The 27,094-nt window shown below is 49.9% G+C and overlaps 1 protein-coding gene across 3 annotated transcripts in view; it reads left to right on the forward strand.

Moving 5' to 3' along the window:
* Window positions 1-27,094, forward strand: part of CRACR2A (calcium release activated channel regulator 2A) — a 125,713-nt gene that overhangs the window by 813 nt on the left and 97,806 nt on the right. The gene's annotated exons all lie outside the window — the stretch shown is intronic.

Genomic DNA, 27,094 nt, shown 5'->3' on the forward strand with positions numbered 1-27,094 from the left:
CTGTATGTGTATGCATGCACGGGGATGTGGTGAATCCCCCCGAGTGCATGGAAGACCCTCTGAGTCCACATATCTGTCCACTTACACACGATGACCTTGTTAGGAACCTGCCCTGTGTTTGGCTCTGAGAAGGGTACCAAGAATCCCAAATGAATGAGCTCTGTGTGACTCCAAGGGCAGAAAGGGCCCCTGGTGGGAGTCCCAGGGATGATCAGAGTTCAGGAGGAAGGACCTGACTCCTGAGGCAGTGAGTACCCTGTCTCTGGAAGAGATGAGCATGTGCCAAGATCTTTTCATCAAGGACGTGGGCATGAGGATATGAAACTAGGGCAGCTTACTCCCTGTAGAACTGGAATGTTAGTTTGAGGGTCCAGGGTCATGTCCCTTTTCAGGTGACATTGACATGCATGACCTCAACGGGTGGTGCTTCCTGTAGGAGCTCCTCTACACATGCTTTTTGAGTCGTAAATGAGAGGCCTCCTGCTCCTCTGGGGTCCCTTCCCCTCTCAGGACCAGACTGTCCAGGGTACACAGGCCATGAGCCCAGGGGCGCTTGGAGGGGGAGTCACTTCTGGAAGGAGCGGGTCAGGATGGCCTTCTGGAGGTGGCGCTTGGGCTGGGCCTTGAGGAGGAGGCTGGGTCTGGGCATTTCAGGGGTGGGGACGCCTGAGCAGAGCCTCGAGGTGGGTGTGTTTGGGGACGAGGGAAACGTAGTGGGCTGTGTGGTGAGGGATCTTGGTTGAGATCAGATGGTGGGAGGCCTGGAGTGTTAGGCTGCGGTATTTTGATGGTTTCTGAGAAGCAAAACGGTGTTACTGGAGCTGGGTTCAGAAGAGCGTGTCATGTGGCAGCGATGTTTGGGATGCACTGCAGTGACGGAAGCTGTGGGAGGAACACCTGGGAAGGAGGTTTCAGTGACCGTGAGGAGCTGAACAGGGCTGTTGGGAATGCGGAGGAAAGGGCACCAGCAGAGCTGTTGCTCAAAGGGGTGGTGGGGGGAGCAATAGTCTGTTATGGCCAGGCCATGGTAGGGCGTTTTCACATGTGGTCTCATTTAATCCTCCCAACAACCTTATCGGGAGATTATTACTGCTCTCCCCATTTTGTAGAGGAGGAAACTGAGACTCAGAGAGTTTAAACAACCTATCCAAGGTCACACAGCTAGTAAGCGGTGGGGCAGGGATTTGAACTCAGAGAGATGGAATAGGTCCAGTCCGGTAGCAGAGTGAATGTCTGAGGGCAGAGCAGAAGAGGAGACCATAATGACAGAGATTTGGATTCTAGTGCTGGACAGGGAGCCCCAGGAGCAGGGTCAGGTTTGATGGGTGACTGAAGGTGTGTGAGCCTGTGATGGCACCATGCACCGGGACAGGGGCTGCAGTGGCTGTCGATTCTGCACCCATGTCGTGAGTTTGCTGAGCTGCTGTGGGGAAGGAGGGTCGAGCCCGTAGGCTGCTGTGGTGCTAGAAGGTGGAAGGAGGCTGGTGGGGGATTCCCCAGGGGCCTGGCAGGCTAGTCACTGAGTCCCCTGCACTCCCTGGATTTCCTTCCACACTAGCAGTTGCAGGTGCTGTCTCAGGGCACAGCGGCTCAGGCATCTGCCATGACCCTGGGTGAGAATCGGTTCAGGCCGTCATATTGTCCAGGGCCTTGGTTCCCTCCTGCGTTTCACCTATGAACAGGCTACACAGGTTGCAGCTGTGGTTGCAGAAGACTGGAATTCCACAAGTGCCATTTCAGGATCCTAAGGACAGGGCCAGGGCCTCTTACAATGTCACAGCATCAGGATGGTCTAGTGTCAAAGATGCCCTATTTTACAGATGGGGAAACTGAGGCTTCAGAAAATAATGGTCCTTCGCCAGATGTTAGTGAGTGGCAGGGAGTGGTCCAGGCCCTGGGCTCCTGGCTCAGGGTTTGCTCTCTCCACTGCCATGTGGGGAGGCAGCTGCTTGGAGAGTGGCCTCCAGCCTCCGCCATGAACCAGCCCTTGGGGCGGTTACTATAGACAGATTCTGGCACTAGATGGACCATTTCAAGTTATTATTCTCTTTTTTCCCTCTTAAACAACACACACACACACACACACACACAAAAATGGCACATTATTTCCGCTCATCCGTCTAGTGGTCATGTAATTTCTTTGACATCTCAGATTATCTCCTTTCCTCTAAGAGAAATTTGCTAAGGCCTAGTCTAGTTAGCGAGCCAGAAAGTGTCCCATCCAAGTGTGCAGGGGCAGTGGGAGCCCCCAGGAAAGCCGGAAGTTCCCTGTACACTCCTGGCCCCCTAAGGCACTGAAAGGGCAGCAGCAGAAAGGAGAGGACAGCTGTGGGAAGGATGCGGGGGAGGGAGATAAAGTGGAGAGAAAAAGGAGAAAAGGAAAAACTGAGTCTGTGGCACAGAAAATTCAGGGGCATGCGCAGAGCTCTCTTTGGGGATCTACCCTTTGGGAACCTGGCTCCCCGGTACTCAGAGAGGCAGCACGAAGCAGGGAGATAAGCAGGTGGACAAGAGCTAGCCAGCCTTTTGATTCGCCATGCAGCCCGTTCACTTTTGAGAGTGAAAGGGAGAGTGCTAACAAGGATGCTGGGATGACAGGTGTAAACCGGGATGTCCTGGACAGACTGTTTGTTCTGATGGCAGCCAGTGCACATTAAGTGCCAGACACGCATTTGCTGTTTAAGCCTCACACTACAGCCTGATTCAGCAGGCACTGCTATCATTCCACTTTACAGAAAAATTAACTGAGGAACAGAGAGGCAAAGTATCGTGCCCACGGTCACAAGGCCAGTAAGTGGTTGAGGCAGGATTTGAACCCGGGCAGTTTGGCTGCTCCAGAGCCCAGGCCTTCAGCATCATACTGCTCTGGGCGTCTGCTCACCAGCAGCATCGGGACAGCAAAGACTCCTCTGCCCACTTCCAGGACTCAGCATGTGATCTTTGGGTCTTTGTTTCCCCTCCACAGCTGCTCTCATGGTCAGGTTAGTGTGACTCCGTCTGCCGGAAAGAAGAGCTGGTGGCTCCGGTTGTGGTGGTGGCAGAGGAGCACTGTGTGGTTTCGTCCTCTGCAGGCCCTGTACTTGCTCACACTGGTCTTGGCTGCAGGTCTCCAGGTTCTGATTGGTTCTTGCCTTGTAACTGCTGCTCTGCCCTTTCAGACTAGGTCACGAGGCCGTATGGACCCGGCTAGACATAGGCGGAGCCTCTTGAAGGCCACTGTTGGGACTGGGTTCCTGAAGTACCTCGTCTGCTTGGGCAACCCAAGGGAGCCACCCTCTGACGGACCCAGTTCCATTTCGGGCCTGTCCCAGCTTGAGGGGTATGAACTTTCCTTTCTGACAGATTCTCCTGCAGGCAGTGCCTTTCCTGCATCAGTTGGTTTTGGCTCCCAGCCCTGGCTTTCTCAGAAAGTCAGCGCGGCTCTCTCTTCCCCCGCCTGTTTGTTGACACATCCTGGATGGGCTGGCCAAAGGAGGCGTGTACAGGAGCAGCAGCTCAGACCCCACCCCGGGCGAAGCTCTGGCATTTCTAGGAGATGCAGGCAGGTGGGAGCAGGCAGGTTTCCACATGCTTCAGGTGCCAAGGGCGTCTGTCCCCACTGAACCTGTCCTTATTCACGTAAGACACCTGCCATGCCCAGGGCTGGAAAGGGTGCATGGCTGGGCCTGAGATGTTGTGGCGGGTGGGAACTGTGCCCTATGCAGGGCGGCTTCCGTGGTGTGGCCCCCACCCCTGGTCTGTGCAGTGCTGTGCCCCACTGGGCTGAGAGGAAAGGTGAGGAGGGGACGCTGAGACACCTGCTGTGGGGTCGCCTGGGACCAGCCTGTGGGTGCCCTCCTCCCTGAGGCCGCATTTGCGTTTCTGGCCTCCTTAACTCCCTCTTTAACTCCCAGCAGCACCAGGGGAAGTACGGGGCTGTGTACAATGGCTCAATTACCAGCGCAGACAAGAGGAAAATCTCCTATTACCTGGGCAATTGGTTCATTTTCACTTTATTTACTTCAGAAACCACTCAGTGTCGAGCTCGGGGATTTGCAGGGGCCCGAGTTCTCCTGGCGAGCAGACGGGGCTTTGCCACACTGAGTCTGCATAACCACGCACCTTACCCGCTGGGCTGGAGGGCTGGCTTGGCGCTGAGCGGGGGGAGACCGACTTCCTGCAGCCCCACCCTGTACAAACACAGAAATTCGGGACCCTCTGCCCATTGTACCTCAAGGCTGCATGCACAGAAATGTCCCGGGTGTGGCGGAGAACGTGGCGCGAATGAACTCATTCGATCCTTCCGGCGGCCTGTGGGACAGGTGCTCTTCTTTCCATTCTCCCCATTTTGCAGGTGAGGAAGCTGAGGCTCCGAGAGGTGGAGTAACTTGCCTGGGGTTATACAGCCAATGAGGGGCTGAGCTGAGATTTGAAACCAGGCAGCCTGGCCCCAGGGCCGTGTCCTCACTGCTCCTCAGCCTGCCCCTCTGCGTGCTGAGTTCACGGCCCAGTTCTGACTCCCACCAGTCATGTGTCCTCAGGATTCACCCTCTAAGCCTGAGTTGCTTCCCCTTCAGTGAGAGGGGAATAATGACCTGCTGATCCATCTCGGGTGAGCTACTGGGTGTGAAAGGTACCGTGGTGAAGGCTTACGTGGCCCTGCCCGTCACGGTGCCTTTACCTGTTGAGACTTTGCTCTCGAGTTCTGTTGTCTGGGGGTCCTCCTTCCCTGTTGGTCCTTGTCAGCGTGCTGAAATTCCCCAGAGGGCAGGGCCAGCCTCTCTCACCTCGTCAGCTTCTGTGCTTACTGAGCCCCCACTGTGCCAGCGAAGGGTCCCACGGGGTCTGGTTTAAGAAGAGAGGGTGTAGTCCCCTCAGCAGCATTCACAGTCCCCTTGGAGCGGTGGTCTAAAAGATGAGCAGTGCTGTTAGAGTTTTTGGCAAGCAGAGTCAACCCTATTTCTGGTGGCTTCATGGAGGAGGTGGGCTTTGAGCTGGACCTGGACGAATGGGTAGACTCTGAAAGGCAGGGAGGAAAGCGGAGGGTACTGGAGGTAGGGCCTGTGACAGAGTACAAAGCACAGTGGGCAAAGGTGTGTTGGCAGATGGCAAGAGGGCCCTCGTGCTGGGACTGTCCCCAGTGGGGTCTATATCACCAACTCACTCTGTCCAGCTTCCAGCAGAACTCTCTCCCAGGGGCTGCTCCTGGGGCTGTTAATGACTAGAAGGTGGGGGACAACCAGCTGGGAGAGACTGTGGGGCCCCATGTGGTCGGGACCGGGCCAGGGGCATTTGCAGCAGCAGCTCCTAAGGCACAGAGACGGCCCTTCACTCTCTTGGTGAGGCGGCACTGGGTTGGCATGTCCTTCTGGGGACACGAATGAGTCAGAGAGGTCATGCTGAGGGGGTCGTTGGTGCTCACCAGAGAGACCACTCGTGTCTTCAGCCGGGCTTTGTTCTTCTGTGGGGGCAGAGCAGGCGGTTTGTCAGAGCTACCCTTTCTGTAGCCTGAGCAGGACTGAAAGTTAGGGGCGTTCTTCTGAACCCCTGCCCAGAGGAGAACATGGAGGGAAGGGAGGAGGTCCTTGGAAGTTTCCATCTGTTTCATCTGAATTATGGTCAGAAATTACTATCCGGGAGAAACCATCAGGAAAGACAAATTGTTCTGCATAAGAATCTCTAGATCTTTCTCTGGCACCATGGTCTGTGGTGGCTTTGGTTTTCTAGTCTTCTGGGAGCTTGGATTAAATGGACACCCTGGATGAGGATCCGCTCCACTCGGTAGAGATCTCGACTCATGGGGCCTCTGGTGTGGTGTGTGGGTGCGTGGGCGCTGTGCTCCCTACAGAATCCCACAGAGAGAAGGCGACCCCACCTCTCCTAATTTAGGCTTCTTTTGTTTTGGTGTCTTCACTGGGCTGAGAGTTGGGTTTTAGGATACTGCTTTGTTTTGGAATTTTTTTGGTAACTTGGTCTTCTTTTGTTGGAGTAAAATATATGTAACATAAAGTTTCAATTTTAACCGTCTGAAGTGTACAGTTCAGTGGCATTAAGAACATTCAGAGTGTTGTGCGACCACCACCACCGCCATCACCAGAACCTTTTTCCTATTCCCCACTGAGAGGGTTCAGTATTACCCTGGCTCCAGAGAGGCCCACTGGCCTGCTCTCTCTCAGCTTCCCTCGCCACAGTGGCCTTGCCCTCAGCTGCCCTCTCCACTTGGGCAGTCTTTCTGCTGCTATTTCTTAGTACTTTCTGGTTTTTTAATTCTCTGCTTCAGCCAAATGAGCCTCTGTGAGCCTGCCCTCCTTTGGACTGGGTTCTGTGCTAAGCGCTTTATACGGCATCTCGTATATTTCTCCCAACGGCCCTATCAGGTGGTTATTATCATGCCCCCTTTCCAGATGAGGAAGCAGCAGCCGACATGTAATATCCCCAAGGCCACAGTCATTTCAGAGCCGGGATTTGATTCTGGACTCTCTGATCCTTCTTTCTTTTCCTAGATGGGAATGTCGTTGTATAGAACCAAGCGCAGCCAGCCTGCCTTGCACGTTAGTGTCTCCTCTAGAAGGTTGTAAAATCTGCATGGATTTGCGTATGTATCATATGAACTGTTTTCTATTAGGATTCTTAGCTGGAGCCTTGAGTCAAAAAAGACTTGCTTGAAAATAGCTTAATTACATACCGTAGATAAATTGCTAGAGGAGTTTAGCAAACTGCTAAATTAAGCTTTTCAGCTAATTACACACATACTGTGAAAGTTGGAGTTTAGCTTTGACCTGGGTCCCTCCTCACGCGGACAGGTGCTGAATCTTCTCTGGCCGGCCGGGGCTTGATCACCGTGTCCGTTCTTGTTCTTGATCCTGAGTAGTTGTGCTTTTCTGTCCCCTCGGGGTGTCTTGCTGTAGCTTGACTCTGCATTTACTCAGGGCAATAGTTCATTCCCAGGGTGCTGTCATCCTGGCCGCCAATATGGCTGAGCGTTATTTCCCATTTCTCCAGCAGGCAGTCTTTCTAGCGTTCTTATCTTCTGCAGTGGGCCTCTCTGGTACCTTTCTCGTTGCTTGTCGTTACCCTCTCTCCGGACTGCGCTAGTCCCTGCTGTGTCTCCCAGAGCTCACATTTTGGCGTTCATCTTTATTTGGGAATCAGGGTTCTGGCCTCGCTGGATGTGGCTCACCTCTGTGAATGACATCAGTTGGAGAAGCAGCACCCAGCAGACTGGCACGGGGCCCAGGCATGATAATAAGGCACTTTACTGAGTGCCTGCCACATGCCAGCACTGTTTCTAATCTAGGCCCTAGCTCCTCCATTTACAGATGAGGAAACCAAGGCTCCGAGGGGTTAAATGACTTGTCTGAGTTCACACATCTAGTTCTGGAATAGACATATAGATCACGGACGGCTCACCCAGGCTGCTGATCCCTCGGTACCAGACTGCCTCCCTGCAAAGGGCTGACCCCTTGGGTTGTGGGGTCTGCTTGATAACAGAGCCCTGTCAACACACCCGTGAAATGAGAGCAAGAATCCCCTGACTCCACACCCCGTGAGCTGCCGCAGGCACAGGCCAGTGAGAAATATAGGGGTGGGGAAGGCCAGTTAAAAAGCCCGCTATAGAACTTCTTTTTAAGGAATGCAATTTTAATACATTGAACCACAGCTTGGATCAGAAACAAAGACACAAAAAGGAACTAAGTTAAATGAATGTTAATGAAAAAAAATTACTAGACTTCCATTATGTAATCACACATTGTAAACTAAAAATACTTTTTAAACACGCAAGCCCTATTTATTGGAGTTAGAAAGGGAATAAAAAGCTCTAATGTGTCCTGAATAGCAATCACTGTATATCACATACTACATCTGAATTTTCTGACACTTTAGGGGCTAAATCAATGTGGCTTTATTGAATGTGGGTACCAAAAACAAAAACAAAATGAATCAACAGACACTTATGGAGCATCTACTGTGTGCAGTGCATCGTGCTAGGAGAAAGAACAAAGGCCATAATGCTGCTTTTGACAGCGTGTGTGACTGTGGCTGAGAGAATGGGGCGGACTGTGTCCTAGAAGGAAATGGGCTTCAGAGAGGGTAACAGGTCGGTGAGAGCTGAGCTGGGCTTCACGGACGGCAGAATCAGCAGACAGGTGGTGGCAGGGAGTCTGGGAGGAATGGTTGATGAGGGTCCTTAAGTCCATTTTAGTCGACGGGGCCTGAGGACCAGTCTGCATGGAAATTAAACCAGTGAAGTTCTGCTCAGGCCGTAAGACATGCCTTAACCCTACCAGTATTTCTAAGGGTCACCTCCTCTGCCTGCTGGACTTCACGTACTCAGTTTACCATCTAAAAGATGCAAGGAGCCAGGATGCGACTCTGGCCTCTCTGATCCTTCCTCTTTCATGTGGTCAGGGATGTTGCGTAGGATCAAGCACAGTTGGCCCTGCCTGGGCACGATTGTCTACCCTGGGAGGTTTCTAGAACCTGCACGGGTCGGGGGGTGTTCTATGGACCGTGCTCCATGAGGATGGAGACGGTGTTGAGAACCCTGCAGATGATGTACAGTGGGAGCACGGGGCCACCCTCTGAGGCACACCATCTTGGTACAAAGTAACCCACCAGGAAGGCCAGCCGAGACGGATGGTGAGGAGAAGCCCGGTGATGCCTCCTTTCACAGCAGGCCCATGCTGAATTCTTTCACGTCTGCTGCCTCGGTGCTGTGCAGCCCGAGTCATAGAGCCACAGGCATCTTGTCACAGTTCACCCCGTCCGAGGCCTGGTAACTGGGCTGGGTCCAGCCCTGTCTGCCCCTGCCTGCCTGGGTCCCTGACTCGGTCGCTCCCGCGCAGCGTGCTGTGCTCTGCCTGCAGCCTGCGCAGCCTCCAAGGCACTTTAGAAAGAGACGTTGACTGGCGCGGTGACAGCCACGGCCGCCTGTCTCACCCGCTCGTGGAGAACACGCACGCATGCCGCTCCACTGCTGATGCGCTTAGCTGCTGAAATCCAGCGCCCGGGCCCGGTGAGTGCTCCCGAGTGCATTTTCTTTCTCGGGGCTGAGACACACGCTGAGTGACTACACCGTGTCGCACAACGTCCTGTTGCCTGCGCCATCTGAAGGCAGTGCCGGTCTGGCGCAAGGCTCCGTGCAGCCTTCAGAGGGTGCAGCTCTCCTGGCCCGGTCCCTGGGCTGGAGCTGACAGACGGGACGTCAGAAAGCTCGGGTGCTCCGCAGCAGGTGCTGGCAGGAGGGCTTCTCCGCTTGCTCACCGTGCCCTCAGGTGCCTCGTTGGTAAACAGCTGCCCTTCACATCTTTTAGGCATGTCATAACAGTGAAATAAAAAGTGACAATGTGAAAGTACTTTACAAAGATAAAGCCTTTTAAATGGGGCTGCTTCTATCTTCTGCAGACAAGTAGTTTCCTTCTGTTCGCTGAGTTTGGCTAAATTAACCATTTGCTTCGTCGATCCGTGTGGTGTCATGTGGTTCCACGTCACATGTGGAGTCCGTGTCATAGGTTCACATGGTGTCAGCTCAGGCCTCAGTGCCTTTTACTAATAGGCTGAGCGTCACAGTCCAGTTAGGGAATCGAGGCTCGGCCAGCATCCTGTGGTCCAGAGCTCTCTCACCTGCCGCAGCAAGACTCCTAGCAGGAGTGGGAAGAGTGGGGGCTGACTGGGACCCCTGGGAGCCTGGGCTCTGCTTCTGTCCAGAACAGCATGGAGATGCCCCACAAGTCTGGTGGGGTCTGAGGCTTTGTTGTCTTCAAGAAACAATCCACAGGATGTCCTGATACGCAGAGCTTCTGCCCTCCCTGTGCAAATGTTTGCCCAGGGGTGTGGAGAGTGAGGTAAACACGGATGAGAAAGGTCAGAGGATGCTGGGTGTCGGCGAGGGTGGATGGGTGTGCTCACACACCTGTCAGCTACACTTGATGTAGATTCAAGGCGACTCTGTTCACTGAGAGCCTCCCACGTACGAAGCCCTGAGCTATGAGATGGGAGTATTTTTTTTTAAAACTTTAAAAAATTTGTTTCCTTTTTCTCCCCAAAGCCCCCTGGTACATAGTTGTATATTCTTAGTTGTGGGTCCTTCCAGTTGTGGCATGTGGGACGCCGCCTCAGTGTGGCTCAGTGAGCGGAGCCATGTCTGTGCCCAGTATTTGAACTGATGAAACACTGGGCCGCCTGCAGCGGAGCGTGCGAACTTAACCACTCAGCCATGGGGCCAGCCCCGAGATGGGAGTATTATTATCGTCTTTAATTTGGAGGTGAGGAACTGAGAAGCTAAGCAGCTTGCTCAAGGTCGCACAGCTAGTAAGGGTAGAGTCACAAAGCAAATGCATACACTTGGACTGCAGAGCCCGTCTCTTAACAAGGAAGTTATATATCCTGGTCATGATCTTTTGTATGGACAAAGCTTTTTGCAGTTTACACAGCAGTCCCAGACTCCACTTTTAATCTTTACAACAATACAGGGAGGTATTATGCTGGGTGTTACACACCCGAGTGTGCATATTAAGTGAAATTGTACCTGTGGAAACACTTAGTAAATTGTAAGATGCTCTACAAATATAGTTATTGCCTTCAAATACAGGTGAGGAAAATAAAATCAGAGAGGTTAGGTGGCTTGCCTAAAGACACACAGGTAACAAGTGGCAGAGTAAGGATGCCAGCCCAGGTCTGAGAACTTCAGGACTCAAGCTGTTTGCTTCCTTGACACCATCAAGGAGAGATTGGTTGTGGGTTGTCTGTCCCCTCCTCCTGTCCCTCATGCACCCACCAAATTGTTGCCAAGTGAAAGTTAGGCAGAGAACCTGAAGGAGACTAAGCTTTTCTTAGCTGCTTTTTATCGCTTTGGTTTTCCTCTTCTTTTTAGTCCTGATGAACCTGAGAGCGCAGTCAGGGATGGCGCTGGGGAGCGTGTCTCAGCGTGGGGAGGGGGTGGGAAGCTGTGGCAGAGCGGTCCTCGCGCGTGGCTCTCCCCGCGTTGGTGGAAGGTCCCTGGGGAAAGTGGCGGGTGGGAGGGGCCATTTTGCCCCATGGATGGGTCAACGTGTGTTTCAGGTCCTCATAAAACTGTGAGCACACATTGCTTTAAGATTGTGAGTTAAACTGGAATCCAGGGTATGTCCCTGGGGCTGTGTGTACACATGCAGTGTTTTAAAATAAATCATAGCTGCTTTGTTTGAAAGATCTTAGACTTGATACTGAAAAGATGAAAAGAAAACAACCACTAAACATCAGCTCCATCAAGCAGCTTCATACAGTGCGAAAAAGGGCCAGGATTTTGTCTCACACCTGGAGCAGAGGGAGTCTGTGTTTGTAGCTAACAATGTGTTATTTACTTGATTATTTGTTAATTTTCAAAGAGATAAGAAATTAACATTTATTTTACACCTTCTAGATGCAGAAGCTATGTTGGAGAATTTATATGTGTTTGCTCATTTATTCCTCACAAAAACCTTGTTTAAGGGGCACTATTATATGACTTTTTAAGATGAGGATATCGAGATTCTGAGAGATTAACGTGTTCAAGTTTCCCCCACAGTAAGAAATGACAGCAAGATATGTCTGACTCCAAACCTGTGTTATTTCCTCAACAGATTGAGAAAATCCATTTCATTTTCTTTGTTCTTTGTTCTTTCTTTAATCTCAGATCTTCCATCTAGAATCTCTTTCCTCCCGTCTGAAATACACCTTTTAAAAAACGTCCTTTACTGAAGGTGTGCTTGTAAGAACTCAGCAAACGAGTTTTGTTTCTCAGCTCACGTCTTCATTTCTCTTATTCTTAAAGGGCGTTTTCTTTAAGTACAGAATTCTCAGATGATGGTTACTTTCTTTTAACACGTAGAAGGGATCCTGCTGCTGTCGCCTGGCTGGTAGCCATTGAAAGGTAACTTTTCTCTTTGGCTGCTTTTAGCATATTCTCCTTGTCTCGAGTGTTCTGCAGTCTGAGATGCAGCTGGTTGTGGATGTCTTTTCATTTATTCTTCTTGGGATTCGTTGTCATTCTTGAGTATGTGTATTGGTATCTTTCCTCACTTTTGGGAGATTTTTAGCCACTACCTGTACCAATGCTCTCTCCCTGTCTTTTACTTCTGGGACTCCAAAGAGATGTATGTTAGCCTCTATTTTTCATGTCTCTTAAGCTCTTTTTCACATTTTTCGAGTCTTTATGTGCTGCATTTTGGTTAGTTTATTCTGCCCGGCTTCCAGTTCCCTGCTTCTTTCTCAGACTGTGTCTGGTATGCTATAGAGTCTGTCCACAGTCTCTAATTTCAGTTAATTTTTATTTCCAAAAATTCTCTTTGGTCAAATTTTCTTGGTTATTTCTCACGATTGTTTTGTTCCCTGTGCGTGTTTGCAAGCCTGTCTTTAATTTCTTTGATTACATTATACAGCATTCCTCCCTTCTCCACGGGAGATAAGTTCCGAGACCCCAGTGGCTTCCTGAAAGCACGGACAGTACCGACCCCTGTCTATACTATGTTTTTTCCTATACGTATATACCTATGATAAAGTTTAATTTATAAACTAGGCATAGTAAGAGATTAACAACAATAACTAATAATAAAATAGGTCAGTGATAACAATATAATGTAATAAAAGTTGTCATTGATTTCAGCAACCTCAGCATACGATTTTTTTTCTTTCCTCATTAAGTTGAGAACTTTGACATTTTCACGTAAAGGGAGCGCTTTATGACTTCTCTTTGGCACATCTGAACTACCAGCATCACTACACTTGTGCTTTGGGTCCATTATTAAGTAAAATAAGGGTTAATTGAACACAACCGCTGCAATACCACAACAATCGATCTGATAACCCTGATGGCTACTAAGTGACTAACGGGCAGGCAGCATATACAGCCTGGATACGCGGGACAGAGACGATTCATGTCCCGGGTGGGATGGAGCAGGTTGGCATGAGATTTCATCATGCTAATCAGAATGGGACACTATTTAAAACTTATGAATTGTTCATTTCTAGAATTTTCCATTTAATATTTTTGGCTTACAGTTGACCACAGGTAACTGAAACTGTGGAAGTAAAACCGCGGGTAAGGGAGACTCCTGTAGTCATTATTATAGTCAGTACCTGATATCCCATTACCTGAAGAAAGCCCTGGCTGGTGAATTCCCTTCCCTTCTCACCAGTTCACCCATGCTTTTAGAAACATTGTTTTTTATATTTTATACAAGATTTTCAGTTGTTTTCTGTGGGAGGGTCAATCTAAGTACTTAGCCTGCCATAATGCTGGAAATAGAAGTCTAGCGTATTTATTTAAAATTGACAAAATTATGAGAGGGAAAAGTAATCCAGGGAAGGTTGGCCTTTGGGACCTAGAATTGCCCCCACTGCACTGAACGTGTTTTATGGAGGCCCTGAAGAGTGCGCGCTGTGTCTCAGTGAGAGGCCTGTCACAGCGTGGCTTGTCCAGCTGGAGTGGCAGAGCAATGGAGACTTGCTCTGCTCGGCACCCCAGCCCCAGAGGACGTGACCCGAAAGTACACGACCAAAGAAGAGGAGGAGATTTTCAGGACACTTCCTGTTAGAAGGAGTCATTTTATCTCTAAGGGGTGAGAGGCCCCCTTAGGAGAGGACAGCTTGGTGAGACTTGTCCCCCAGCTGCTGCCGTGAGCCCCCCCAGGGCCACTGCGACTTAGCCTTGTCTCTGCTTAGAACTCAGGGCACCTGTTCTTCCATCCCACTGGTCCTCTGGGAGTATCCAAACTGGATGTAGAGGGGACCACAGAGTCCAAGCCGGCCCCAACCCCTCCTTCTCCACATTTGCCAGATTCAGTCCCTGGTTCTTTTGATTCCACCTTCTAAACAGCTCTAGCATCTGTTCCCTCGTGCCTCCTCATCTGCCACCACCCTGGGCCAGAGCACCACCGTCTCCTGCCTGGACTTTAATAATTCCCTAACTGATCTCCAAGTGTCTACTTCCTAACCCTCCCTCCCTCCCCAATGCGTTCCCCTCAAGTAGCCAAAGTTGTCTTTTAAAAAATGCAAATCAATCATCTCTCTCCCAACCTTTTAGGTTGATTTCCTATGTTTCCTATGTTCCTGTATTTCCAGTGATTTCCTATGACTGCTTGGATAAAGTCCCAGGTCCCTAACCTGGTCCATGAAGCCTGTTCTTTAACCTCGTTTCTGGCCGCTCCCTTCCCTGTTAGAGTTGTTCTAGCCCCTTGGTTTCCTTCCATTCCTTGAGCGCATGAAAGCTCCTTCTCCTTGAGGGTGTTTGCACCCGCCGTTCCTTCTTCGTGGAATGCGCTCCATCCCCTCTTGTCCCTTTCCTTGGCTCCCTCCTGCTTATCTTGCAGGAGCTAATTTAAGTGTAACTTCTTTCCCTCATCTTCTGCGTTAGTCTTGTTGCTCTGCGCTCCCTGTGGCAAACGTTCCGCACATTCATGTCTTCATCAGGACACTTAGGTCAGGTGTGACCCCATCATTATTTTTGTAGTTTCTGTTCATTGCCTGCTCTTCCCCACTACCTGGTAAGAGCTGGATTCGTGTACATCCTGCCTGTCACTCTTTCCCCAACCCAAAGCCCAGAGGCTGGCCTCTGGTAGATCTTGTTCATCTAGAGGATACATCTGAGAATGAATCCGCTTCTGCCTCCATCCCTCCACTGGAAGTACTCTTGCTGAGTTCACCTGTGACCTCCTGGTCGCTAAACTCATCGTTTCTCCTCAGTCTTCATACTTGACACCTCTACCATTGAAACCATTGCCAACCCTCTGTTTCTTTAAACATTCTCCAACTTTCCTCATCCTTTGATTTTGAGACAACATTCTTTCCTTTATTTTCTTCTACTTCTGTAAGCTCTGCTTCTAAGCCACTTTGCTGTCTTACTTTGGGTGTCCCTTAAAATTTTAGTGTCCTGCATGATTCCAGCCTTCGCTCATTTCCCTCCTACAGTCTGTGAGCAGCCTTAACTTTATCTGTGGCTTCAACCATCGCATTTATGCTGGTGAATCCCAAACCTGTATGTCCAGCCCTGACCCCACCCCTAAGCACCAGATCCTTCTTTCTCATGACATTCTGAAATACCTGCATCCTAATGTCCCATGGACATTTCAACCTTCACTTTTCCCAAGTGGAGCTAATTATCTTCTTTGCTATACTTGTTGCTCTTCCAGCATCTCCAATGTGGCTAAAATAGTTTGACTACCTACCTAACCTCTGAAGCTAGAAGCCATGGAGTCATCCTGGATACCTCTGCCGGCTCCATATCGCGTGTCAGCTATTCTCGTACTCTGCCTCTTAAATCTGTCCTCACTCCTCCTCCCTCTGCCCTGCCACCACCTAGTGCAGCCCCTACTGTTGTTTATCTGAACCATCGCATCATCTCTTACCTGGGCTCCTTCCCTCTGGCCTCTGCCCTCTCTGGTCCATTCCTACCATGAATGCCAGAGATCTCACCCCAAAGAACAAAGCTTAACCGTGCCGCTTCCTGCTTCACCTCCCGCCTTTCTCCCTCACGCCCGTGCAACGGAGCCCATCCTCCTCAGGCTGATAGGCAGGGTTCTTCATAATTTACCTCATCTTTCTGGCTGACTTTGCTTCTCTTCCCACCATTCATATTCCTCGGAATCTGCCCCCCCTTCTCATGACATATTTATGGTGCCGAGCAGGGGTTCTCAGATGTTACTGGGCATTGGAATCATGTGGAAGGCTTTGTTAAAACGCAAAATGCTGGGCCTCGCCCCCAGAGGTTCTGAGTCAGTAGGTCTGAAATGAGGCCCAAGGTCTGAATTTGGAACAGGTTCCCAGGGGCTGCTGGTGCTGCTGTTCTGGCGAGCACTGTGAGAACACCGGTTAGACCGCTAAAGAGGGTGAGCCCAGGAGCACTGCTGCCTGGGCGCAAATGCTGCCTCTGCCGCTCGCTTCCTGTGTCCCTTAACCTCTTCATGCCTCAGTTTACTTGTCCATAAAACGGGGCTAATAATATAAACTACCTCTTAGGCTCTGGGGGAGAGTGAGTTAACACTCAGAAAGCACTGACAGCAGTGCTCAGTTCACTGTGAGCGCTCAGGGTGTGTCAGCGGCCACCATTGTTATTTTTATTCTTGTTCCTATCCTTGGGTGTGAGGTCCGCCTCCCTCACTCTTTTTTGCTCACAATTTTCTACTCTTCCTTCAAGAATTAGTTTCCTTTCTGAGGTGCTGTTGCTTACACTCCCGTGCGCCCAGGCCACCCTCGCCTTCTCCTTTGTGCTCACACAGCCATGGGGCACGAGCTGTCCTAGCATCTGCTCGCGGCTCTTCCCTGCTTACCAGGAGCGGCTCTCACCCGCTGTGCATTCTTCAAGGCTTCATTTTTAGTCTGTCTGGTACAGCGTAGGAAAATATTTCTTAATTAAATGACTGAATTGGCATATGTTGCAGAATTGATTACTGCAATGGAAAGATGGTAAAATGTGTCAAGTCTGGGGAAAAGCCTGAATACCAAGAAAAGGTGGGGAGAAAGAATGGTGTGGGAGTTTGGGAATGCTGTAGTCAGTACAGTGGGGTTGCGCTTCAGGAATGTGGTCCTGTGGTCTCGGGACCATCTGAGTGCACACAATTTGGGATAATCTTAGCTGTCAGTAGCAAAAAAATCCCAACTCAACGGCCATAAACAATCTTGACATTGATTACTTACGTAAGAAGAAGTCTGGAGCAAGAGTGACGCCAGGGTTGTTTAATCCAGTGTTCAATGATGTCATCAAGGACCAGGTTCTTTCTATCCTTCTCTGCTCTTCCCTCATGTTCCCCTGTCATGGTCACAGTGTAGTTGCAGAAGGTCACAGTGGGGCTGAACAAGACAACATCCAAGAGACGAGGAGGTTCTTTCATCCTCTTTTTTAAGAGCCAGGAAAATATTTCTAGGAATACCTCCAGGACCGCCCCAGTGTCTCAGTGACCAGAGGCGGGTCAGAAGCTCACCTCTAACCTGCCCTCTGGCGAGAAGCCTGGGTTTGCTTTGACTGGATGAGGCCGCTGAGCCGGGCATGTGGTCGCTTACCCTGAGTGGTGAACACACCTGGAGTTCTGTTAGAAAGGAGGAAGGGAGAAATGGATGTTGCTCAGTGAAGCAACAGCGTCTGCTTGAAAGCCTGACCAGACCCAGCTGGTGGTTTATCTAAGTCACAAGATGGAAACTAAGTGACTTGGAAGGTCTTTTCTCCCCTGAGCATCTATGATGACTTCCTTGTAATCAACGTGAGGAGACCTTCCCTCTGTCTGTTCCAGCTGCAGGTCATGCCCTGACCACAGCTGCCCTGCAGGAGACTGGCCCAGAACCACACTCTGGTCATCAGGCTGCTTGTTGAGGGTGGGGCAGCAGTGACTTGCCCCTCTTCCTCATGAGCCCAGCCTGGCTCTCCACCTGGCACTCAGCACGGCCTCGTCTCTTCCTAAGGACAGAGCTGCAGGAGGAGCCCTGGGGCAGCCAGCCCCCAGAGACTTGGGCTTCAGAGGGCGCTCCAGGAGGGTTTGGTCCCGGTGTGCTGCCTCCCCCACCGCCAGGTGTGCAACTGGACACGAGGCTTGCTTATGGTAAGAAAGCGAGTTCCTAGAGGCTGAGGGTAGTGGGAGCAGCCACCTGCCAGAAGGCTGGGCCTGGTAAGGAGGTGTTCTGAATGATGATGCAGAGGGCTGTGTCTGTGCTAGGGCTCTCTGATTTTCCGTAGCCCCTCTTAAAAACTGTTAGTCAGCTTACCAAAGTGGACTCCCAAACCACATGGATCTGTGTTTTCTGCATGTCTGATCCGTGGAGAGCTGCAGGATAGGCTTGTCGTCCCTCGAGGGTCTGCCTGTCTGAACAGAGAAAGAAAGCTGGTGAGAACCCAATGGGAGAGGCTTCAAGCAAGGGCAGCAGATAACGATCCTGGAAAGCAGTGGGTGTCCGCAGTGGGCAGGAAGTTTGCGTTCTATGCTAGGAGCAGAGGGGACATCTTTCAGAAACTGTCTACTAGCCTGACACTCTAAAGTTTTCCCAGTTCTTCCAGACACACGTGTCAGGAGCAGCTAAAGTGAAATACAGCAGATTGACCCCGGCCGGCAGGGCGGTGGAATTTAGTCACGAGAGACTTCTGTGGTGTCTGCTGGGGTGAAGTAACGCTGATCTGACCTTTATGATACGTGTCGTTCGATTTTATGCGTCTGTCTGAAAGCTTCCATCAGATTGTCAGCTCCTTGAGGGCAGTAATAGGATATTTTATTTCTCGTCAATTCTTCACAGGGTCAGTACTCAGTCATTATTTACTGGTTGATCTTTCACTGCATAGCTATGTAATGAAAATAAGCAGTTGAGGTCCTAGAATTTTCTTTCACTTGGGCAGAGTTGTCATCGGTATCTCGAGCACCTGCTGAGGTGGACAGTGGCCGAGTGTGTTCCTTTCCTACGGCTGCCGGGACAAAGCACCACAAACTGGGTGATTTAAAGCAACGGAGGCTCATTGTGTCACAGGTCTGGACGATAGAAGTCTGAAGTCATGGCGTTGGCCGGCTGTGCTCGCTCTGACCCCTAGGAGAAGTGTTGCTTGCCTCCTCCTGGATTCCGGTGGTCTGTCAGCAGGCGTTAGTGCTTCTTGGCTTGTAGCCGCGTAATCCAAGCTCTGCCTTCGTTGTCACCTGGTGTTCTCCCTGCGGCTCTCTGTCTTCACATGACCGTCTTCTTACAAGGGCGCCAGTCACATTGGGGTAGGGGCCCACCCTACTCCTGTGTGACCTCATCTTAACTGATGACGTCTGCAATGACCCTGTTTCTAAATAGGATCCCATTCTGTGGCGCTGGGGTTAGGACTTTGACATGTCTCTATTTGGAGATCACCGTTCAAACCCAGGGCACCAAGTCAGCTCATTCACAGTGACAAGACTAGGACCAAAGGGGCCGGGGTGCATAGTAACACTGTCCCTTGGTGCTGACTGGAAGGGACAGGGAGAAGAGTGAGCAGGGCACGTGTCCTCTGTTCTGTCAGCATTCTCCAGGGAAGTTTGTTTGAGCTGGGCCCAGCTGGACACACCATGATACTGCACTCCGGGGGAGGAGCTCCACGCTCCTATTGCTCCCTCTTTTTATAGGACAAGTTGGGGAGAAGCCTCGACAGAGGGGAGCAAACAGACCATTTGGGTTCCAGGCAGCCTTAACTGGGGAGCAAAGTGAAGGAGCCCCACCTCATCCTGTGGGAAGTTGTACCCCCTTCCCCTGGGAGAGGAGGAGCTATGGGATCCAACCAGCTCATTGCCGGGCAATTCAGAGAGAGTACCCAATGCTAGATATGGAACGACCTGCTTGTCTCCAAACCTAGTAGAACCTGGACCCCATGTGCCAACGTCCTGTCTCCCCAGTTTAGGACCCCTTAGTGCAGACGTTGTAAACCAGAGGCCCACAGGCCACTTGTGGTGTGTAGATGTTTTGTTCACAGTGTTTTCATAGTACTTTTTTGAATAAGCAATACATTCACATAGTTCAAAAATCAAGTCATTATAGAAAGATATCTAGTGAAATCTTATCCTGGCCTCCATCTGCCTGAACTGCCCCCTCCCCAGTAAACACTTTTATTAGTTTCTTATACATCCTTCTAGAGTTTCTTATTGCAAATGCATGTCAGTACAAATATATATTCTGCCTTCACCCCTTTCTTTCGTATGTAGTTATAATACACTATACACACTTTTTTTTTACCTTGCATTTTTCACTTAATTTATCTTGGATGTCTTTCCTGATCAGTATGTCGAGAGCTTTCTCCCTCTTTTTCACAGGGGAATAATATTCCATTGTATGGATGCATCATAATTTATTTAGTTATCTCCTACTGATGGACACAGGTTGTTTTCAGTCATTTGGTGTTTATTACAAGTAATGCTACAGTGAATAAAACTGCCATTTTGTATTGTACCTGAATGTGTATAATTTAGAAATTCTGAAATATTTTTGAATTATCAAAAGGACTGGCGACACTGGGTTCTAATAACTGTGTTGACAACTGGTTGGATTGAGTAGCGGCTGTCACTAAGGGTCCCTAACAGTAAGACGAGCCTTCTCCCATTTGACGTTTCCCCAACACCTCTCACTAAGTCTCTTCCATTAAGGCTGAGTATTGACTGCCACTGAACGTCATGATGGTGCTGTTTTTCTTGTACTAGATTCAGAAGGAAGAGGAAATCACTCTTGTATTCATGTCTCTCCCAAGTGGGAAATGAAAGCCAAGGAGGCTGTCTTTTCAAGAGGAAAGGGAGAGGGCAGATTGCTTTGTGGATGTGACTCTGCTTCGTCCATGCCTGCCGAGCTGGCTGCTCTGCGTTGCTTGCCTGGCGCTTGCATCTGCAGCCCTGCCAGGTCACGGCCCTGACGTGCTTGTCCGGAGCAGAGGGAAAGGATGCTGCTCGCTGGTTGCTTCAGCACCGCCTGGATTGCTGCTCAGAGACCGGTAATAAAAACGAAGGAGACAGTAAAAAAATATTGTTGTTACATGGATTATCTCATCAGAACCCCATGAGGACATGATATTCCTATTCTTATTTTATGGACAAGGGAACAGTGACAGAGTGAAGTCACATGACCAAGATTCATAATTCATGCATGGCAGAACTGGTATCTGAACCCAGGAATTGCTGGCTCTAGAACCTGATGTTTTAGCTAATATATTATGCTGCCTCCAAAGTCTTAAAAAAAAGATGTGGTTTACAGTGATACCTCTCATATTTTAAGTTTATCATCAGTGGTGGCATGGCAGTGATGGTCCTGACAAAGATAAGAGAGCATCTCTGAAAATGGGTGAGGTGGTGGCACGTCCCAAAGAAGGTGTATACCGAGAATGCACTTTTGTTCTCCTCACAAAGCTGCTCCTTTATGGTCTGCCACATCGGATAGAGTGGAATTGGTTCCATTGCCCCCTTTGCTCTTTCAATCTCCAAACATTTATGGCGCCATCTCTGAATGAAAGGCCGTGTGCCAGGTGTTCGATAAGATGAATGAGCCACACCCTAGTCCTTGGAGCCTAGTTAGGACACGTCAACAGAAGCAGTAGTGCCACCCGGTTGATGTGGTATTGGAATGACATGGATGTGTCAGGCTGGGTCCTGAATGTGATAGAAGAGATGGATTCACTGTGGAGTGACAAGGCGGGTGGTTTCCAGTTGTCCTGGGTCTTCATCATTTTACGTTGCTTGATGGAGGAAGGAAGCGAGGGCCCGGAAGTGGAGGCTGTGAGCTAAGGTGTTGAGCCATCCTGCCCACAGCCCAGGGTGAAGCTTACGGTGGCTGCAGCTCTAGAGGCCATGGGCTCTCTGGAGACAGGCTCAATCAGGGTTGAGAGGTGGGCTAAAGGAAACCTCCTTTCCCTTTGTTGCTCCCCATCTCAGCTTTCCTCATTCCTGGTCACTTGTTTAGTGGCTGAGCTGGGCTGCCCCATGGGGCACTTCCTGTGGCAGTTAGTGCTCTTCTCCAGTGAAGGACTGTTAGGCCCAGCCAGCTGAGGGCTGTGGAGGGCCGGGAGGGCTACAAAGATAACAACAGGGCACAGTTCGTAAGTCACCGTCTTTGACCTGCAGCAAAAGGATCTGCAGACAGGGTCTTGTCACAAGGAAGCTCCTTTCTTGGCTTTTTATGGTTACCGTTTATCTTTCTTCTCCCCCAAGTTTGCATGCAACAGCATCTGTCATCTCTGTGGTTGTCTTAGAACAACTAGGGGTTTCTGCTTTTTATTTATTCTTTCTCTGAGTGTGACGCTAACCACAGCAGCCGCAGGGCAGAGGGTGGGGGAGGGAGCCAGTTGCTTTTCATTCAAATGCTGTGATCTTTGGTGCAGCTGGTGAAATTTACAAAACAGGTATTGAAACAGTTCAAGCGACTGCTGGGGATCTGTTGCTTGTGGGTCCATGGATGAGTAACAGAAACCAGTTGTTCTCTGGTCAAAAAGGGGAATTCAGAGTCCTGCTGGAATACAGACAACAGGCATTTCTAGGGCCACAGCTATGTGTGTTTCTCTGTACTGGCAGCTGTGTGGAGACACAAGAGAAGAATCCCATACCCTTCTTGTCCTCAAGGAACTTAGTGACAAGAAGAGGAGAAAAATACACAGTCAACCTGCCCTCTTGGGCCTGTTTCGTCATTCAAGAAATGAACGAGGTCGGGTTTCGTCAGTGTTCCCAGTGGAGTCAGTACTGCCCCCTAGAGTGTGCCTACGAATCACCTGGAGGTCTTGTTCACATTCTGACTCTGTAGGTCTAGTCGCAGGCTTAAGATTCTGCCTCTCCCGAGATCTGCCGACTCCCCGGTGATGCTCCTGGTCCAACGACCATAGTGCTTTGAGTACTGAAGCCCTAAAGGGCATTTTGGAAATCTGTGGGGTAGCTTTGAGTGCCACACGCTGGAGAGATGCTCCCGACATTTTCTGGGTCGGGGCTGGGGACGCTAGTTGTGATTCCATATGTGGTGGTTGACCTACCCAAACTCAAGCCATTACAAATATAAATCAGTAATACCTTCCTACATAGTAATACTGAGAAGTTTTCAAAGAAGTTATGCAAAAAGCCCAGTAATTTAGGAGACAGTTGTTTTGGGAAGAGAAGCCTAAATAAAATAAAGTCTTGAAACGATTGGATAATTTCCACATTCCATACGTTCTGTCCAGATTAGAGCATTTCCACACATGCGTTTAACTGAAAAGGGTTTCAGTGAAACATGCAGTCAGTGCAACAGCAAGGAAACCCCGTGCAGATTTGTGATAGGAGATCCGAGACTGTGTCTAACGGACTTGGACACAGGACAGCATACTATTAAATTAGCAGAGGTGCGTGAAATGTCACCATCTCAGCAAACTTCTTTATAAAAGCTGTTTTTAAAATAGTTTGTGTTCTAATATGTATGTATATTTGTAGTACAATGGTAAGAAATCTCTTGCAAAAATTAGATATTACAATGATTTACTTTGGGGTTGCTTTGGTTTTTCACCCTTACTCTGATAGTCTCCTTTTTTCCAATCCATCCTCCTGTCTCCATTGCCTAAACAAAAAGGATATCATTTCCAAGGTTTTTTAATGCTAATGACGGAATGTGTGCCTGCACTCCCTGGGCGGGACTTCCAAATTGGAGACATGTTTTCCATACTTTGTCACTGCCCTGTCCCATGTCCCAGCATAATAAATTATTATGACATTATACATATGTATAAGGCTTAGCTCATTCACAAGAACAATATACTTCCTTGTTTTCTCTCCGTCCACATCAGTAATTTGCTTTGGCATGCGAATTCTATCTCAGTTCAGACTATTTCCTCCTTCCTGTTATCAGATACAGATGGGTAAGTGGGTTTGTTATTTCCATCCTAACATTTTTCATTGTGTTGTCCTCTGCTCTTTGATTTCCTCGTAGTCCTTGTGTGGAGCGTTCAGTCGAATGTTGTGCATTACAAGGAGGTGTGGGCCTTGGCTGTTGCATATGTGTTCCAGTGCAGCCCTGCAGGGGCATACTGAAATGTTTGTTATTTCATTATAAATTGCTTTCCTTTTCTCTCCTTTATATTACAGTTTGAGCTCAATTAAGCATACGGGTCAACTAACTGACCTCGGAGTTGCGTTTCAGGCAGTAAAGAGGGCCTTTCTGAATATTTTTGTAAAAATGGAGTGTTGATGGGAGAGGCTGGAGCCCCACTGGTTTAAATGAGCTCTAAGGCCTCTGACATTCTCAGAAAACAGTAGATGGCTGTCTGATTTGTGACTAAATCAAAAATAATCCTGGAGAAAGCGATGAGTGAAAGTTGCTATCGCCTGTCATGTCTGCTTGGTGAGAGACTGTGAGACCTTGAGCCTTGAAACAGGCTATACTTCAGAAACTGGGAGACTTAAAAAAAGCAAAAACAAACAAAAAAAACCCCCACACACACTTTACACCTTGACCCCACGCAGGATCATTTGAAACTGAATCTCTGGAGGGAGGCCCAGGTATCTGGGGTCTAAACATCTCCCCAGATGATTCTAATGAGCTGTGAGGGTGAGAATCCCAGCCTGCAGGGAAGTAAATGCTGAAAAGATGGGTCCACGTTCTAACTTCCAGAACCTATGATTGTGACTCTATCAGAAAAAACGGTCTTTGTAGACGTAATTAAGTTACAGATCTCCAGATGAGATCATGCTGGATTATCCAGGTGGGCTACATTCAATGGCAAGTGTCCTTATAAGAGGCACACAGAAGAGAGACAGAGGAGAAGGCCATGTGAAGACAGGGGCAGAGACTGGAGTTATGCAGCCACAAGCCGAGGAACGCCTGGAGGTACCGAAAGCCGGAAGAAGTAAGGAATGACTTCTCCCCTAGAGCCTTCGGAGGGAGCGTGGCTTGGAGGGAGAGTGGCCCTGTGGACACCTTTATTTAGGACTTCTGGCCTCTAAAACTGTGAGAGAGTAAATTTCTGTTGTTTTAAGACACGTAGTTTTTGCTAATTCATTACGGCAGCCCTGAGGGAACTAATACACTGCTGAAAGTGTGGATAAAATTTGGTGGGACGGAAGGTATATAGGAGTTTTTCAGATATGGAAGCAAAATGAGTGACAGCAAGAAGGCATGGCTGGGGGTAGAAGGGGAGGCAGGACAACTGGACTAGAGAGTGACTTTCCAAGAGGCGTGGGAACTAATTCTGTGGAGAGCCTACCAGAGAATTCCTGGGTGTAGATGATTCCTTTCCTAGGAAAGATGCTATCCTCTCCATTCTGTCCTGTCATATCTCAGGGAATAGCATTCTGTACTTCCTTAGATCACAAAAGGCCCAAGAAGCCTGGGAAGGGAGTTTGCACTTCCTTCCACAAGCATGGGAGCTGCTGAGGAGGGAGCAACCTGGCAATGCTTTAGGGAGGCCTGCCTGCCTGGCCTGGGTGGCATGTCTGAATAATTGGCGCCTGCTGCTGAATCGTATAAGTGGTCACTGAATCCATTCTGCTCTCCACCTCTCCCCGCCGCCAGCAGTCCTTCTGTGCAGCAGTGGCTTGATGAGTGTGAGCAGAGCCATTTGTTTCCCAGCCTTGGAAGTCTGGGTGATATTGCTGTCATCGTTGGGTGGGTCTGCCAATGTCTTAGAAGTTAATCCCTTCTGCAGATCCCTGAATGAAGTCACATCACTTCTGATGAACTCCAGAGGGACCATCCTCAGCCCACGTGTCGGAATGAGAGCAGCCAACCTCGAAGCCCACACAGTGCCAAGTGCACTTCCTTAATGACCAGCCAGTTGTCTTGTGGAGGCATCTCAAGAGCACTGCAGGATGAAGCACGCACCCATGCCCTACTTTCTGCAAAACGAAGCAAGGGAAACTTTCATTAACACTGCCTGTGAAATCAGAGGCCTCCCTGACTTTCCCCAGCTGGCGCAGCAGGAGCCGAGAGTGCCTGCACGTGAACTCACTAGTCACATCCTGGATCTTGTGTGTGCATTTCCCAGGCATTGATTGGAACCACTAACTCAGGAAGGACCAGCAGCGTGGGAGCAGAGAGGTCACCCTGAGCATGACTGCCTCAAGGGTGGAGGAGGAATTATGTGCTGCCTGGCAAGAACCATCTAGGGACTGCAGGGCACTGAGCTGGGGTGGGGGTGGGGGCCCAGAATGGATTCGGCGAGAAGAGGAAACAGGGGAGCAACCGACCCATGTTATTTTTCACCTTCAACTTTCAACTGTCAGCTGTGCTGGCGATTTAACATGCCCCATTGTCCCAGAGATGAATGAAGGGCGTAGGAACTCCTTCGTTTCGTTTTCTGGGGATCAATGTCTTTAAAGGAAGGAGATCACTTTCTTCCAGGGACACCACGCTGTGACACTGTTAGGTCAGTGGCTACTGTTTTAATGTTGAGGGAGATGCTGCAGAATGCTGGGCGCAGGTCAGAATGGAGCTGCCGGCCTGAAGGAGTAATTTTGGGATCCCCTGGATAGAATGCCCTGGTAGAGCACCCATCCCTGCCCATTATGGATTGTGAAGATGAAGAGCATCTTCAAGTGAGATGTGGGGCCGAAGTTAGGGAGCAGGGATGGAGGACCATTGCTCGTGTTAAGTCTCACTGGGGCACTTAGCAGCCCCCTCCCGAGGCCTTAACCTCGCTGTGACCCTCAGGCAGACGACCAGTGAAGATGTTTCCAGTTGAGCGGTAGAGCATTGGGAATGCAAATATTCAAACTTTCAAACCCTCCACCTGACACCTACTCTTATTTGCAAGAAAACCTGAGGGATTTTCCCAGGGTGGGTGGAGGGGCGGGTAAATCTGACACCGGCTGACCTCCTGACTGCAGGGGGCAGCAGTGGGCTCCAGAGAGCCAGCGCTGGTGGAGAAGCCCTGCGTGATGGGGAGACCCTAGCAGGCTGCTCACCCGCAGGTGGTTCCACCCTGCGGAGGGGCGTTCCAGAGAGCAGCCTCAGTCTGTTCTCTGTTCGGCAGACACTGCGCGCTGCTTCATGCTCAGCGCTCTAGGAAGGCACTGGGATATACCACTGGGAACAAGACAGACAGGCCCTGGCCTCAGGGAGCAGACCTGCAAACACTAAAGAAGAGAAAATCACCCTTAAACCCAGTAAACAGAGATAATCACTATCAACATTTGAGGTGTATTTCCTTCCCATCTTTTTCATCACATGCGCACGCACACACACACACGCTTTTCTTACTGCCTTTCCTCATTCTGCCTTACATTTTAGTTTGTCGCATGCATCTATCTCCATTAGACCGTGAGCTATTGGAGGGCACAGATAAGGTGTCACTTGCTTTTTATCCCTGTTACCTAACACAGCCTCTTGCGCCAGGAGCCCCTCTGTCCGTGTCAGCGCGGAGAGCCACGAGGCAAGTCTGTCTGGCTTTGGAATGCAGCACATCGCGATTTTGAGGAAGGGATTTTGTGCTGGTGCTTGCTGCTCGCTGCCGACTCTATGCATTCCACAGGCCCTGGGCACTGCTAGCCAGCCTGCCACTCGGCGGGGCGGCTGGGGAAGGGAACAGAATGACATGGAGATTTCACAAGTGGCTGAGACACGGGTGGGTGATTAAGTGTGTTCTGCCTCCTGCGTGGGGTTGAGTCGAAAAGAGCTCTCCTCCTGTTATTTCTCTGAGGCCCTTTTCTTGCTTTAGAAAGACACAGTTGATTCTGGCAAA

The sequence above is a fragment of the Equus quagga genome, chromosome 1 (assembly GCF_021613505.1).
Source record: "Equus quagga isolate Etosha38 chromosome 1, UCLA_HA_Equagga_1.0, whole genome shotgun sequence".
Taxonomy (NCBI): domain Eukaryota; kingdom Metazoa; phylum Chordata; class Mammalia; order Perissodactyla; family Equidae; genus Equus; species Equus quagga.